The sequence below is a fragment of the Anabrus simplex genome, chromosome 2 (assembly GCF_040414725.1).
Source record: "Anabrus simplex isolate iqAnaSimp1 chromosome 2, ASM4041472v1, whole genome shotgun sequence".
Taxonomy (NCBI): Eukaryota; Metazoa; Arthropoda; class Insecta; order Orthoptera; family Tettigoniidae; genus Anabrus; species Anabrus simplex.
The window spans coordinates 39935055-39948738 of NC_090266.1; positions in this window are offsets into that span (position 1 = coordinate 39935055).

Sequence of the window (13684 nt, forward strand, 5' to 3'; positions counted from 1 at the left end):
TGAATTGAATTGAAGAGAGCAGATCGATTTGGCTTAATTTGATGAGAAGAAGGTAATGACAGGACACATCTTAAGTCACCCAGGACATGTTCAGTTGGTGTTAGGGGTAGGTATAGGCAGTATGAATGGAAGCTGTCGACCAAGATGTGAATTTGACAAGCGGATTAGAGCGGATGTAGGATGTAGTATTTACGTATGAAACGATTAGCTCAGGATAGGATGATATAGAGAGTTGCATTAAGCCAGTCTATGGAGTGATGGAACAAACAACAACATTAAATAAAAGAGAAACAATTACCCGGTACTGAATGAACTTATTAGATTGTAACAAAGGCCTATATTGTTTTTATTTCCCTGCTCACAATTGTGCTAAATATGACAGGGCTCTCATTTCAAAATATGTAAATTTGTATTGAAAATTATAGTTCCGTACATTTTTGAATGTAGGTCATTACTAACTCCCTCTCCTGACGTTCGGACGGTTAAGGTTTCTTTTCAAAATTCCTTGTTGTTTAAGAAGTTAGTGTTAAGTGACGCACGCTGTATAATACACTTTATCGTCTGTTTTGCTGATTTTTGTGCAACAAGAGGGGATACAACAAGTGTCAATGCATTTGGTATTCTAATTCACAAGATGCTACTCATTGTTGGATCTTGAAGCATTAATCGGTCTTTACGTTTTATTCCTTTCCTGACAGAAAAAGTCTGCTAGTAACAATATGTAAATCCTAACCTAGACATGATATATGATGCATTATTGGGTATTCTGGGCAATATTTCTTGGTATACGGCATAATATCGACGTGAGAGTTCGAGATTTCCATAACACTGTAACTGTCCTACGATAGAGTTGGTCTTTCGAAATCTATTAATCTATTATTTCGAGTTGCATGAGATGTGGGATGTCATCCGGCGGAACTCAAAAGCGCGTGATGAACAAATTAATTTCTTGCTCATATCTACTGAGTTCGTGAAACCGCGCTTAGAAGGACTGATGAAGCTTGATTATGTTGAACACGTAATCCTGGAATGATGTCCCTGAAGGTAATATTAAATAAGATGATCGAATACGTTAGATTTCCAGTTCTGAGTTGTGTCCCAAACAAACGTAGCTGTTATATGAACGGCCAGATTTTGTCGTGAATGTCAACGACTTGTCGATATTTGCTTGCAGTTATATATTCGAAATATTCTGACTCATTGTTATTTCCACGAGAAACTAAGTAAGATATGCGTTTCCTTTCCGCCAGATTTAGCTGTGCCTCTCCTTTCATTTCCAGGAAAACAGTAGTTTCGTTACGAATATTTAAAAATACGCCCACAAGTTTCCCCTGTTTGAGACCCCGAATCATGCTTTGATGTCGTATGTCACGTCTAGATTGTTCAAAAAGCCTTTGAATTGGACACGGTTGGCACCATGACGTCGCACGTCGCTACAACTTTCACTACGTGGCTTAGGCTCGCTTTTTCATCATGGAATGCCTCTTGATGAATGAAACAATGAATACATGGTAGGTCCTTCCCAAATTCACATCTTAATTACATTTCTCATACCCGAAACAAATCCCTGCCAACGTGGCAACATCCGCTGCGCACTGTCCATGGACACAGAATGGAGCTTCTCGCATCGCAAAATCAGATTGTCTACTAATTCGCAAAATGCCGTTCCCGTAGTAGGGTAATCCTGTGGTACGATATCTAGTTTCATGTATACATTACGCACAAGTATCATAAGGTGGACACAATCCAATATTTCAATATATTTTCACAAAGTGCGAGTGAAAACGCTATAAAATTCTGACCTACACTTTTGTGTCACAGTTGAAAAATACTAAGAAGTTGCGGATTCGACGAGACGCTGTTTGTATGAAGAGAGAAGTAGTTTCCAATTCTTTCAGCTCCCGTGGGCATAAACATTCCACAATCGCAAGCATACACGATTTTACTTTATGTGTTATCCAGTATGGTTTGCCCCTCATAGCAATGATGTGAGCGTATTTATAGCTTGCTCGATTTGCATCATCATTTACGTCATTTTCAATAGCATTAACCTGGAAGAAGGAAATGCACACAGTTTTGCTGACGACATTAATTCTAACATATCAAATGTAAACATTTTCACAAAACTTACTGTACTACTTGCTGAATGTCGCCCTTGATCCAAGTCGCCTTCTGTCTGATCATACAGCGTTATGAGGCTTCTGGTTTACGAGACACTGTGGTAGGCCATTTCTCTCAGTAAACAAAAAATGCACATCCCACGTTAGTCACCAGTCATATTGATCACTGTTACTCTGAACGACACAATCAAGGAACGGACAGGAAGACGCGCGTCACATGCTTCCGTAGAAGGCTAGCGGGCTATAAACTAGCCCTCGCCACCAGAGGTCGGTCATCACCACATGTGCTCCGAGCTGCACAGCGTGGAACAACCTGGTGTAACACTACAATTAGTGCAGGTCTCTTGTCTAATTTTATAATGACAATACTCTACGAAAATATTGCAAGTCGATATGAACTCTGTATATAGAAGATATCCATGCCTAATAAATTGATTTTCATGTAACGAACGATTTAGATATAAATTGTACACTGTTCTCAGCTACTGAAACTTTGTGCCCTTATTTATCTAGATAGATATAACCGGTAGCACTGTACGAATGATTAGAAGCATATTGTGGGAATAATAATATTTTTCCCTTTAGAAAGTCTTATTTTAAGTACCGTAGTGTTTACTTTGGATATTTCTATGAATCCAATCTATTTAACTCACCATATTTTAATGAAGGTACACATGGATATTGAGAATATGTGTGAGAAGCTTGATTCTATACCATATTTGATAAAATATTTGATAAACTTATTTCGACTGTGATGTTCGAAATTATTTTGACAATTTAACAAATGTTTTTATTCAATACAATTCCCGTTTTACGCTGAAGCACATATTAGAATGCTACAGTGATGCTCATACAGGGTTAAGCACCTTAGACGTTACACTGATATAATTTATAATTCATTGAAGTTATCCACATTCTGATTTCCAATTCTTAAAGAGTATTAAAATGTTTACAATCAATCAATCAATCAATCAATCAATCAATCAATCAATCAATCAATCAATCAATCAATCAATCAATCAATCAATCAATCAATCAATCAATCAATCAATCAATCAATCAATGAATCAATCAATCAATGAATCAATCAATCAATCAATCAATCAATCAATCAATAGATCGATCCGTCGATCAATCAATCAATCAATCAATCAATCAATCAATCATTAAGGATCTTCATTTAGAGCAGTCGCCCAGGTTTCAGATACCATATCTGTTGTTTTCCTAGCCTTTTCTTAAATGATTGCAAAGAAATTGGAAATTTATTGAACATCGCCCTTGGTAAGTTATTCCAATACCTAACTCCCCTTCCTATAAACGAATATTTCCCCAATTTGTCCTCTTGAATTCCAACTTTATCTTCATATTGTGACCTTTCCTACTTTTAAAGACAGCACACAAACGTATTCGTCTACTGATGTCCTCCCAGGCCATCTCTCCACTGACAGCTCGGAACATACCATTTAGTCGAGCAGCTCGTCTCCTTTCTCCCAAGTTTTCCCAGCCCAAACTTTGCAAAAATTTTGTAACGCTACTCTCTTGACGGAAATCACCCAGAACAAATCGAGCTGCATTTCTGTGAATGTTTTCCAGTTCCTGAATCAAGTAATCCTGGTGAGGGTCCTATACACTGGAACCATACTCTAGTTGGGGTCTTAACAGAGACTTATATGCCCTCTCCTTTACATCCTTACTACAACCCCTAAATACCATCAACACCATGTACAGAGATCGGCAGCCTTTATCTACAATCATATTTATGTGATTACTCCAATGGAGATCTCTCCTTATATTAACACGTAGGTATTTACAATGATCCCCAAAAGGAACTTCCACCCCATGAACACAGTAATTAAAACTGAGAGGACTTTTCCTATTTGTTAAATTCATAACCTGACTTTTAACCCCGTTTATCATCATATCATTGCCTACTGTCCATCTCGCAACATTATCGAGGTCATTTTGCAGTTGCTCACAATCTTGCAAGTTATTTGTTACTCTGTACAGAATAACGTCATCTACAAAAAGCCCTATCTCTAATTCCACTTATTGACACATATCATTGATATATATACATAAGAAAACATAAAGGTTCAATAATACTGACTTGTGGAATTCCCTCCTAAATATTACAGGGAGAGATGAAGCTTCGCCTACTCTAATACCCTGAGTTCTCATTTCTAGAAACATAGCCACCCATACAGTCACTCTTTTGTCAAGCCTAATTGCAATCATTTTTTCCAGTAGTCTCCCATGATCTACCGTATCAAATGCCTTGCTGGAATCCTACAAGTTGAGCTTCAGTGGAATAACATTTCCTAAGTCCAAACTGTCTTCTATCAAACCAGTTTTTAATTTCGCAAACATGTCGTATGTAATCAGAAAGAATGCTTTCCCAAAGCTTATATGCAAAGCAAGTCAAACTGACGGGCCTGAAATTTTCAGCTTTATGTCTATCGCCCATTCCTTTATACACAGGGGCTACTATAGTAATTCTCCATTCATTTGGTATAGCCCCTTCATGCAAACAATAATCAAATATGTAGTTGAGATGTGGTACTATATCCCAACCCATTGTCTTTAGTGTATACCCTGAAACGTAATCAATTCCAGCTGCTTTTCTAGTTTCAAATTTTTGTATCTTAGTGTAAATAACATTGTTGTCATAGGTAAATTTTATTACTTCTTTAGTATTAGTCACCTCCTCTGTCTGGCCCTTTTCCTTGTAACCAACAATCTTTACATACTGCTGACTCGCATACACACTCACCTTGGTCATTAATGATTCCTGGAATATCCTTCTTGAACCTGTTTCTGCCTTAATGTACCTATACATACTCTTCCATTTTTCACTAAAATTGGTATGGCTGCCAGTTATGTTTACCATCATGTTATCCTTAGTTGACTTCTTTGCTAGATTCAATTTCCTAGTAAGTTCCTTTAATTTCTCCTTACTTCCATAGCCATTTTTAACTCTATTTCTTTCCAACCTACACCTCCTTCTTAGTCTCTTTACATCTCTATTATAATATAGTGGATTTTTACCATTCCTTACCATCTTTAAAGGTACAAACCTATTTTCACATTCCTCAAAAATTGCTTTAAACCCATCCCAGAGTTTATTTACATTCTTATTTTCCGTTTTCCAATGATCATTGTTACTTTTTAAAAACTCCGTCATGCCTGTTTTATCAGCCATATGGTACTGCCTAGTAGTCCTAATTTTAATACCTTTCTTTCTTTCACATTTATTTTTAACTACCACAGAACAGCTTCGTGATAACTAATACCATATATTACTTCGGTTGCTCTATAGAGCTCATCTGGTTTTACCAGCACCACATCCAGGATATTCTTCCCTCTAGCTGGTTCCATCACTTTCTGAACCAGATGCCCTTCCCATATCAACTTATTTGCCATTTTTTGGTCATGCTTCCTGTCTTTCGCATTACCTTCCCAATTGAGAATTGGTAAATTGAGATCACCCGCTACAATCACTTTCCTTTCCTTATTGTACTGCGTTTCTCGGTATAATTTTTATTAACGGATCTATCGACACTAATTATGGTATTTTTAATGGAACTATAGTAATTTTGACACCAGCAGGTAAGTCCGTATTATTGCGACTTCAGACGTGTAAATAATTAATACATTTGGCTATGACTTTTTGCAATATCAACAATACATCAATAGCGGTGATTCTACTGACAGAGAGTGGGCGCGGGTCTAGCCGTGACACACCGAGTTCGCTGGTGAAAGCTCTTTACTTGTTGTGATACCAGTCATACAACTAGTGTTCATTTAAATCGCTGGCCAGAAATATTGATTGCTGGCATAGAAATCAGTGCAGCCCTCAGAACTTCCCAGTATTAGCTTACACTCTATTTTTCATTCGTCAGATTCATGCGGAAGCGTAATACATGGACACAGGTGAAGAGAGTGCGATGGAGAGAGCGAATGAGCGGAGGTCTAACACCCACAGAGGGGAAGGTATTTGCTTCCCGGCCTGCCTACACGTCTCCCTGTCTCGGCCTTGAATATACGATATAGAGAAGAATGAAGAGAGGAAATACAGTATATGGTATCGTATGTCATTTAATTGAGGCTCAAATTCTCCTATTTCTTTGTAATTCTTTTGTGCGAATGCTGGCTGAAATGTTAATGTTCTCGACCACGATATTATTGTTAAAAGGCCCGTCCATTGTAAGAAAGAAAGAAAGACCCGTAAGTTCGTCAGTTATTTAATTACTCCACATTAATAATTTGCAAGCACTGTTAAATGAAGAATTGATATAATTTGCAGTAAAATATACATGGATATCAAATTTGGACGCAGGAAAATAAGATGAAGGAAGGCAACCTTTACTAAGAACTTAGTAAGGCGTATGCGATATTGCAATATAACGGTATTTTCATCATAACTCAGGAAGTTTTATATTTAGGGTTACCAAACATTGCACACACATAAATAGGTGTCAGGTTATTGTTATTCATAAATATAAACATATAGCTTTTCCTTTTATTCAAATTATTAAAAGTAAAATTTTGAAAATTCTGTCATAATGTAAGGAACATTTACTCAAAAACTGCTTTTGCTATCAACTTCATTTTTTGTATATAGACAGCAAGAAAACAGCTGAAATATTCTATTGAACAGAATTCGTCTAAATATGTTGTTTCTAAGGAATTAAATTTTCAATTTCAGAAATTGTTTCACCTTTCTATAAATATATATAAATGCAAAATTGGTTTCCAAATTTATTTTGGAAAACCTCTCTGAGGCTATTGCAGACGTAGTTATTTAAAACAACTGTGTCGAATTTCAATAGAATATCCCTAGTAGCTTAGGAGAAAATGTTCCGTATATGTTGAAATATGTCGTCTACGGGAAATGATGTTAGAAAATTTGTAATGTGATTCACCAAAAACAAACTACTAATGCTGGCTATAACCATATTCCTCTTCTTCTTTTGGCTCTTCTAAACCTCTCCTTTCCAGCTGTTTCTTTTGCCTGGCCCTTTGATCAGCATTTCCCCTGATAGTTCTGAAGCAGCAATGCGTCGGTCATCTATCATTCTCAGGACTGCCGCGTGTAAGCTCCAGCATCAAACCCAAGCTTTTCAAGGGCATTGGTTCTTGTGTTATTTCCATCATTGAACACCAAGCATGCATCATATGTTAACATCAGGAGCAGCGAATGTCATTTTTGGACACCTTTTCCATATTAACTGGTTATAACTCTCATTTGCGTTTTGAGTTTTGAGTTCTGCCACGAGTGCATTTTTTAACAGGTAGGGGTGTGCTAGAATCTGGAGAATGGTGTGAATATCATTCATCACAGCTTCGAAAAGACGGTGTTTATGTTTATGTGATCTTCCTTTTAACTGTGCTTGTTTATATTTACTCCAGTTTATGCTGCAAAGACCATGCATTGCATGTTCATTAGTAGAGAGCTTGTGGAAAAGTATTGCCCACAGTGCTTTTTTGCATAGCTTTGACATCTCCAACATTGTCGGTTATGGCCTTGCCGTGTTAAGCCTACAGACTGTGTATTTCTTTATCTGTGAGCCTGTGTAACCCACCAAGTGGTGTACCATCTTCAAGCTTCTTGCCTTTCAGTTCACTCAATTTACTTCAGGAATGTGTTTATAATAACCCAGCAACAACAACAATTTGCACCTTTGTTTACAGCGGAAGTGTTCTGTACGCACTCGGTCATACAGCGGAAGTTGTCACAGCCTTCTTGATCGTGCGCAAGACTTGTCTCAACTTTCGTCCGTCCAAATGGACAAAATATTTCAGTTTATGTCACGATGACTGCCACGAAGAGGGTATTTTTCCACAAGCTGTCTACTGATGAACTGGTGAAACGTTTGGAACATATTGCCAATGTATCTAACTAAATAACAGTGTTCTCAAAAAAATCACATTTTCGACCCAAAATCGCATACGCATAGTATTTACCGAAGTATCAAACCATACTTTTTCTTAATGTAACTATGGGAAATGGGAGAGAAATTAAATAGAATAAAACGGCATATAAAAACAAAAGACAGAGTCAATGCTTACATTTAAAAGACATTTAAATGAAGAACATTATTCACGATCCAAAAAAGAATAATTATAGGTGAGTTGTAATAAATAACAATAAGATATTCTCATAATATAATAGTAAAATATCTTAAAAACGTGTGCATTTAGTAAGAAAAGAGTAAATAAATGAAATGAACGCTTCCTGAACACGAAAATAATTGTATTTGTATAACATAAAAGGTAGAGTATAATCTCAATCAGTGAAGTAGTTTTCTACAAATATAATAATTTCCTAGCCATTCAATGGATTGGAGGAATATAATCAGGGAAACACGAAAACTGAATGGATCTTCATCATATTTTTAACAGGAGAGGGTTTTCATTTCTGGCTTCTAAGAGAACTATCTTGCCCTCTAGTTGCCTTCTAAAATTGCCCCGATTTTCTGCGAGTTTTAAGGCCCTCCGTGCCCTCTTCCTGGCATCTCCTTATCTAAAACCAAACTGTACGTTCTAGTAAGACGGTAGAGTAATAGCACTGAAAACTTATAACAGTCCACGACTATTGAAGCATTTTAACGTCTGTATATAACTCCATTATTTTAGAAGTTTGGAAACACTGAATTACAGGGGATCTGCGTATTCATGCGGGCCTGATCATGATCAATATTCGAATGGGTCGAGATGATATGTGCTATCCTATACTGCCGAAAATACGGTACAGGACCTTAAGTTATTCACAGGGGAAAACGTGCTAAATATGTAAATTTTCAACTTTCTTTTCTTCTCTTTTCTTTTCACGAAGTGCCATGTGGTAAAAAATATTCCTTCCTATTATGACCAATTTTCTACATTTATATAGCCATTGTATTCTAAATAATGCTGAGTTTATTTCCCATAGGGTTATTATTAACATTAATAATGTCACATTTTTTCCGCAACAACCAAAATAAAAATTACGTGGCAATAAAGAATGATGATCATCAGAGACGTAAGGGTGTTTGAAACGCCGTTCCTATGGAGTCATTGTCAGTGCTGGTCAAACATTTAAATGCCACACGTATTGGGGTGTGATTCCATGGTGCTTATTTCTTCACAATTAAATTATAGTTAATTGATTTCATTGATTAGCAGAAGCCAGTGTAGCCAGAATATTTAACCATAGCAACATCTGAATCAGTTCCCAGGAAAATGATTTTGGGAGTGACCTCTGAGTGAGTAACGTGGCAGGCCACACCTGCTGGAATACGAACACAGGTGACGATAGCTCGCTTATTTCCTCTTCATCCACAGGATTTGCCAAAATCTATGCCCCGAAGTTGCCTGTTTTCCTTTCCACCCGGAATTCTTGTGATCACGAGTGTACAGAATATCTCGTAAGTAGAATATACTGTATCCCTGGCCTTTGCAACATGTTTATGACATGCGAAATAAAGGGAGGTTGGACCAGTGACCGACCAGTGCCCTCTCGCAGTCACTACACCACAAGTTGAACTATTATATGTATTTGAAAACCTCTCCGGAATAAGGATATGACCAAAAAATCAGTAATTTTTCAGTGGAGAAGAAAATCATTTTTGGGGCTTATTTCGTGTGATACACTAGATGAACCAATTGCATATGCAAGTGTGCAAGTGAGTTCTTTTATTAAAACAATATGTACGAAGACTATTGCAAAGTCGGAGGAAATACAGTCTTCGGTAACCTCGATTGTATGTATTGGAAGTGATACACTCTGTAAATATTGCTTACGTTTGTATATAACGGAAGAGAAATGCTGTATATGCACTTGGAACACAAATGATATCAACAAATTTTAGTGTAATAATAAAACTAACAACAATAACAGTAGAAAATTAAGAAAATATTTCAAAATATATATGTGATTTCGTCTACGGCCTTTATTTAAATGACCTATTACACCTGGTTATGAACCAACTCAAGCACTGTCCACCATATTGGCAGATGTTCCATCCTTACACCACGGAGGACGAAGTTCTGCTGGCTGTAAACCAGCTTGAAGTTCAATTGAAAGACATAGAGTGCATCATCTTGCCACTATGCTCTATGTGGTGTAATTTCCATTGACAACATACTTTTCAAAAATTTGTTGGTTACAACCTCATTCCGGGGAGGTCTTCTTTTCAAAATTAATGGTTCAATGAATGAATAAATCAATTAAATTTCTGAGTCGTAAGGTTACCAACTTCTCTGCTACCATCACGGTTTACTATAGTTCCATTTTCAAAGGCGAAGTTGGTGTCATTATCTCAGTCACGAATTACTCTGGGACAAAACGTAGCACAGTTTTTCGTGACCCCTTAATACTACTTAAGAATGAGAAAGCCGAATATCGATATCTTCAAACAACCAGAATTCATTTTGAGTAACGCCTTTAGTGAATATATACACAGTTTGTATATACAGTCTACATACCGTGACTGAAAAGTTTCAAGAACGTTTCTTTTATTGTGATATGGCAACACTGTATTTACTTGATGAACAGAGTACTTGGAAACGCTCGCTCCTGATGTTGGAGGATGATGACCTTCAATAGATTACTTCCCCCCCCCCCCCCAAGGAAAGTAACCAGTACGTGTTCCCATGTAGGAATAGACAGATGCATCTGCAAAAGTACGACACATATGTGTTATTGAATTCTGCGTTCAGCAGTACTGAAACATTTGCAATGCTATAGGACGCTTGTGGTGGTGAAGCCCTTAGCTGTTTTGAAGTATTTCATAGGTGGAGGCACTTCAAGGACGGCAACAGGCAATATACTGACATCTCACGATCCATCAGGCCATCATCACATGGAGTTGCGGATGACAACATTGCCAAGGCTGATGGATGAGCTGGTGCGAAATGATCGAAGGGTAATGTCATGCGAAGATTTCGCTTCACTGAACACCTCCTTTGAACTCTCTAAAGGCATAGTTAGACACGTACTGCAAAGGGATCGTGTTTGCTCCAGGTGGGTACCCACTCAGCTCGGAGATAATCAGAAGCAACGAGATCAGGTGTGCACGAAGACTATTGCAAAGTCCGAAGAAAAGCAGTCTTCGGTAACCTCGATTGTGATATGCGACGAATCCTGGATTCGACATTATGGTAAATTAACAGAGCATCTGTCCAGTGTATGGAAACGTGCTGAATCCACTTCGCCCCCCAAAAAATTGAACGCCTCCTTCCGTGGGAAAATTCGTGTGTATGCTTTAACTTGAAGTGTACTGGATAATCCTACAACACTGGGTTTCTAATGGAATGAATCTGAACAGTGTTTATTATGCAAACATCTTAAGGAATCATTTGTGTAGAGCCATGAGGAAGGAAATACAGGAATGATCAAGAAACAGTGTTTTTTGCACTAGGAAAACGCCAAACCACATGTTGCTGCACTGGCAGACATTGGTGGGCCAGCACTTGAACTCCCTTCATACAGTCTGCACTTAGCGCCATGTGATTTTTGGACATCCCATGGTAAGAATTACATGGTAAGAAATTCCCTTTCAGATCATTGAATGCTACAAGTCACATGCACAGTGCTAAAAGAGATGTCACAAAATGGACTCTTTCATGTGTTTAAAGAGTTATTAACGAGCTGTTAATCATGTATTGCATGCGAAGAATGGTACATAGAAAAAGAACGAAGTGTAAATCCTGTACAGTTTAAAAGGAGTCTTGAAAATTATCGACCAGCCAATGTACAGTATATAACTGTTTCAGTGAAAATGTCCTTTGAAATAAGGTATTTGCGGTGTTGACTCATAAATGAAACCCTCCGTCTGGCACCACAGAGTACATAGAAAATTTGGCACTTACAAGGTTAAAAGCTGAATTTTCATGACGCATGTACTGAGTGTTTCACGGGGAATAGTAAATATGTTGAGAGGAAGACCTATGGACATCTTTGAGTAAAATTACTCATATAAACGTGTGTCCAATTTGCAACGGGTGTTGAAGCTGCATGTACGGAACGCGTAAGAAAAACTTTAAAATGATCAAACAAACACAAATAAATTTGGTGCAAGAACACTATATAATGTGCAACAGATCCATTCAAATGACTAACTGATTTTAAAACACTACAAAATATCTAACAATGCAACACCTGATAACAATATGGAAAATTATGATGCACATCTAACGTTTCCCGAAATACGATTTGAATACGTCAGTCACGTTCAATGGCCCCCACGGTTTGCAGGCCTTAGTATATTTAATTTCGGCCTTTCCGGTTGGGTGTAAAGGGAAGTCTATGGAGTAAAAGTAAACACGAATTGGTAGATCGCATTATGTTTAGTTCTGTCATCATACAAGAACATCAGGACAGCTTCCGACAAAATAAATGTACATTTGTCAATATAGTTGAAGTCATTGGTGAAAGTTTTGAACATGTACAGTGAACTATTCCAAAGGACATGGGTTTATGCATCTATAAATGCATCGATAATTCATTTGTGTTCAAATGCTCAGCGTTCTGTAAGCGCCTAACCTCAATAAATATTTTGAACTGTTAACATTATGCATGGTTTTACGCTAATAAATTACATGAATAAGTCGCATGTGTGTCTTTTTAATATTTTTTTAAGGATATTCCTAAGCGTACCATTTAAACACCTGCAATTCCACGGTGACACATGTCTACATGACCTTTAATACAAAATATAGTTCATATTACTAGCTCTCCTGAAACAGACCGTAGGTTGAATTCAGGTTATCACGGTATACCTTGTCAAGTGTAACGTTCTACTTATTAAAGTGTATAAGTACTGCTGGACGATATATTGGAATGGTAATTAACACTAACATAGAGAATGCAATATTTACTAACTGCTATTTGAATGGTACACGCTGTCAGCTCACGCCAGGAAATGAGCAGATTTCACAGTTAACTATATTTTAGATTACATGCAGTTCTAGGAGTTGAGAGGAGTATGAGCGAGCTAAAATCACATTTCTGTGATAAAGGACGAACGTGAGTTGCATTAAATGTCATCCGTTGTAAAATGAACATGCTAAAAGACCATGAAATCGGTTAGTGAATTTTTTGGATGGCATGGTTTCTTCTTGCAGCTCTCTGGGTGACATTCTATACCGAACAGTGCACACTACCTCCCTTATCTCCCTGACATCGAGTAAATCGACACCGTTATCAGATAATTGAGTGGTACCTAATTGCAAGATCGGAGGTTCCTTTCCATACCTCAACCACGTCTAATTGCTGGTTGATGTTCCTTCTGTTGTTGTTTTGTTGTTGTTGTTGCTATTGTGGGGCCATCGTTGTGAACAGTCCGAAAATCTGTGTTGATTTTGTGTCTATAGTAGTGCGAGTAAGTGTAGACTAGTTTATACCAGAGATGTTCGATAAGTAAGGTAACAGAGTGGTTATTGCATGAATGCACGCAACTTCTCCAACCAAATGTGAAACGTATTTCGGACTTGCTAATAATTCTGTTTCTTCATAATAATTGTCCTGATATTTGTCTAACCACTTCTTTCAAAGTACGGTTCAACAAGACGTCAGTCTCGGC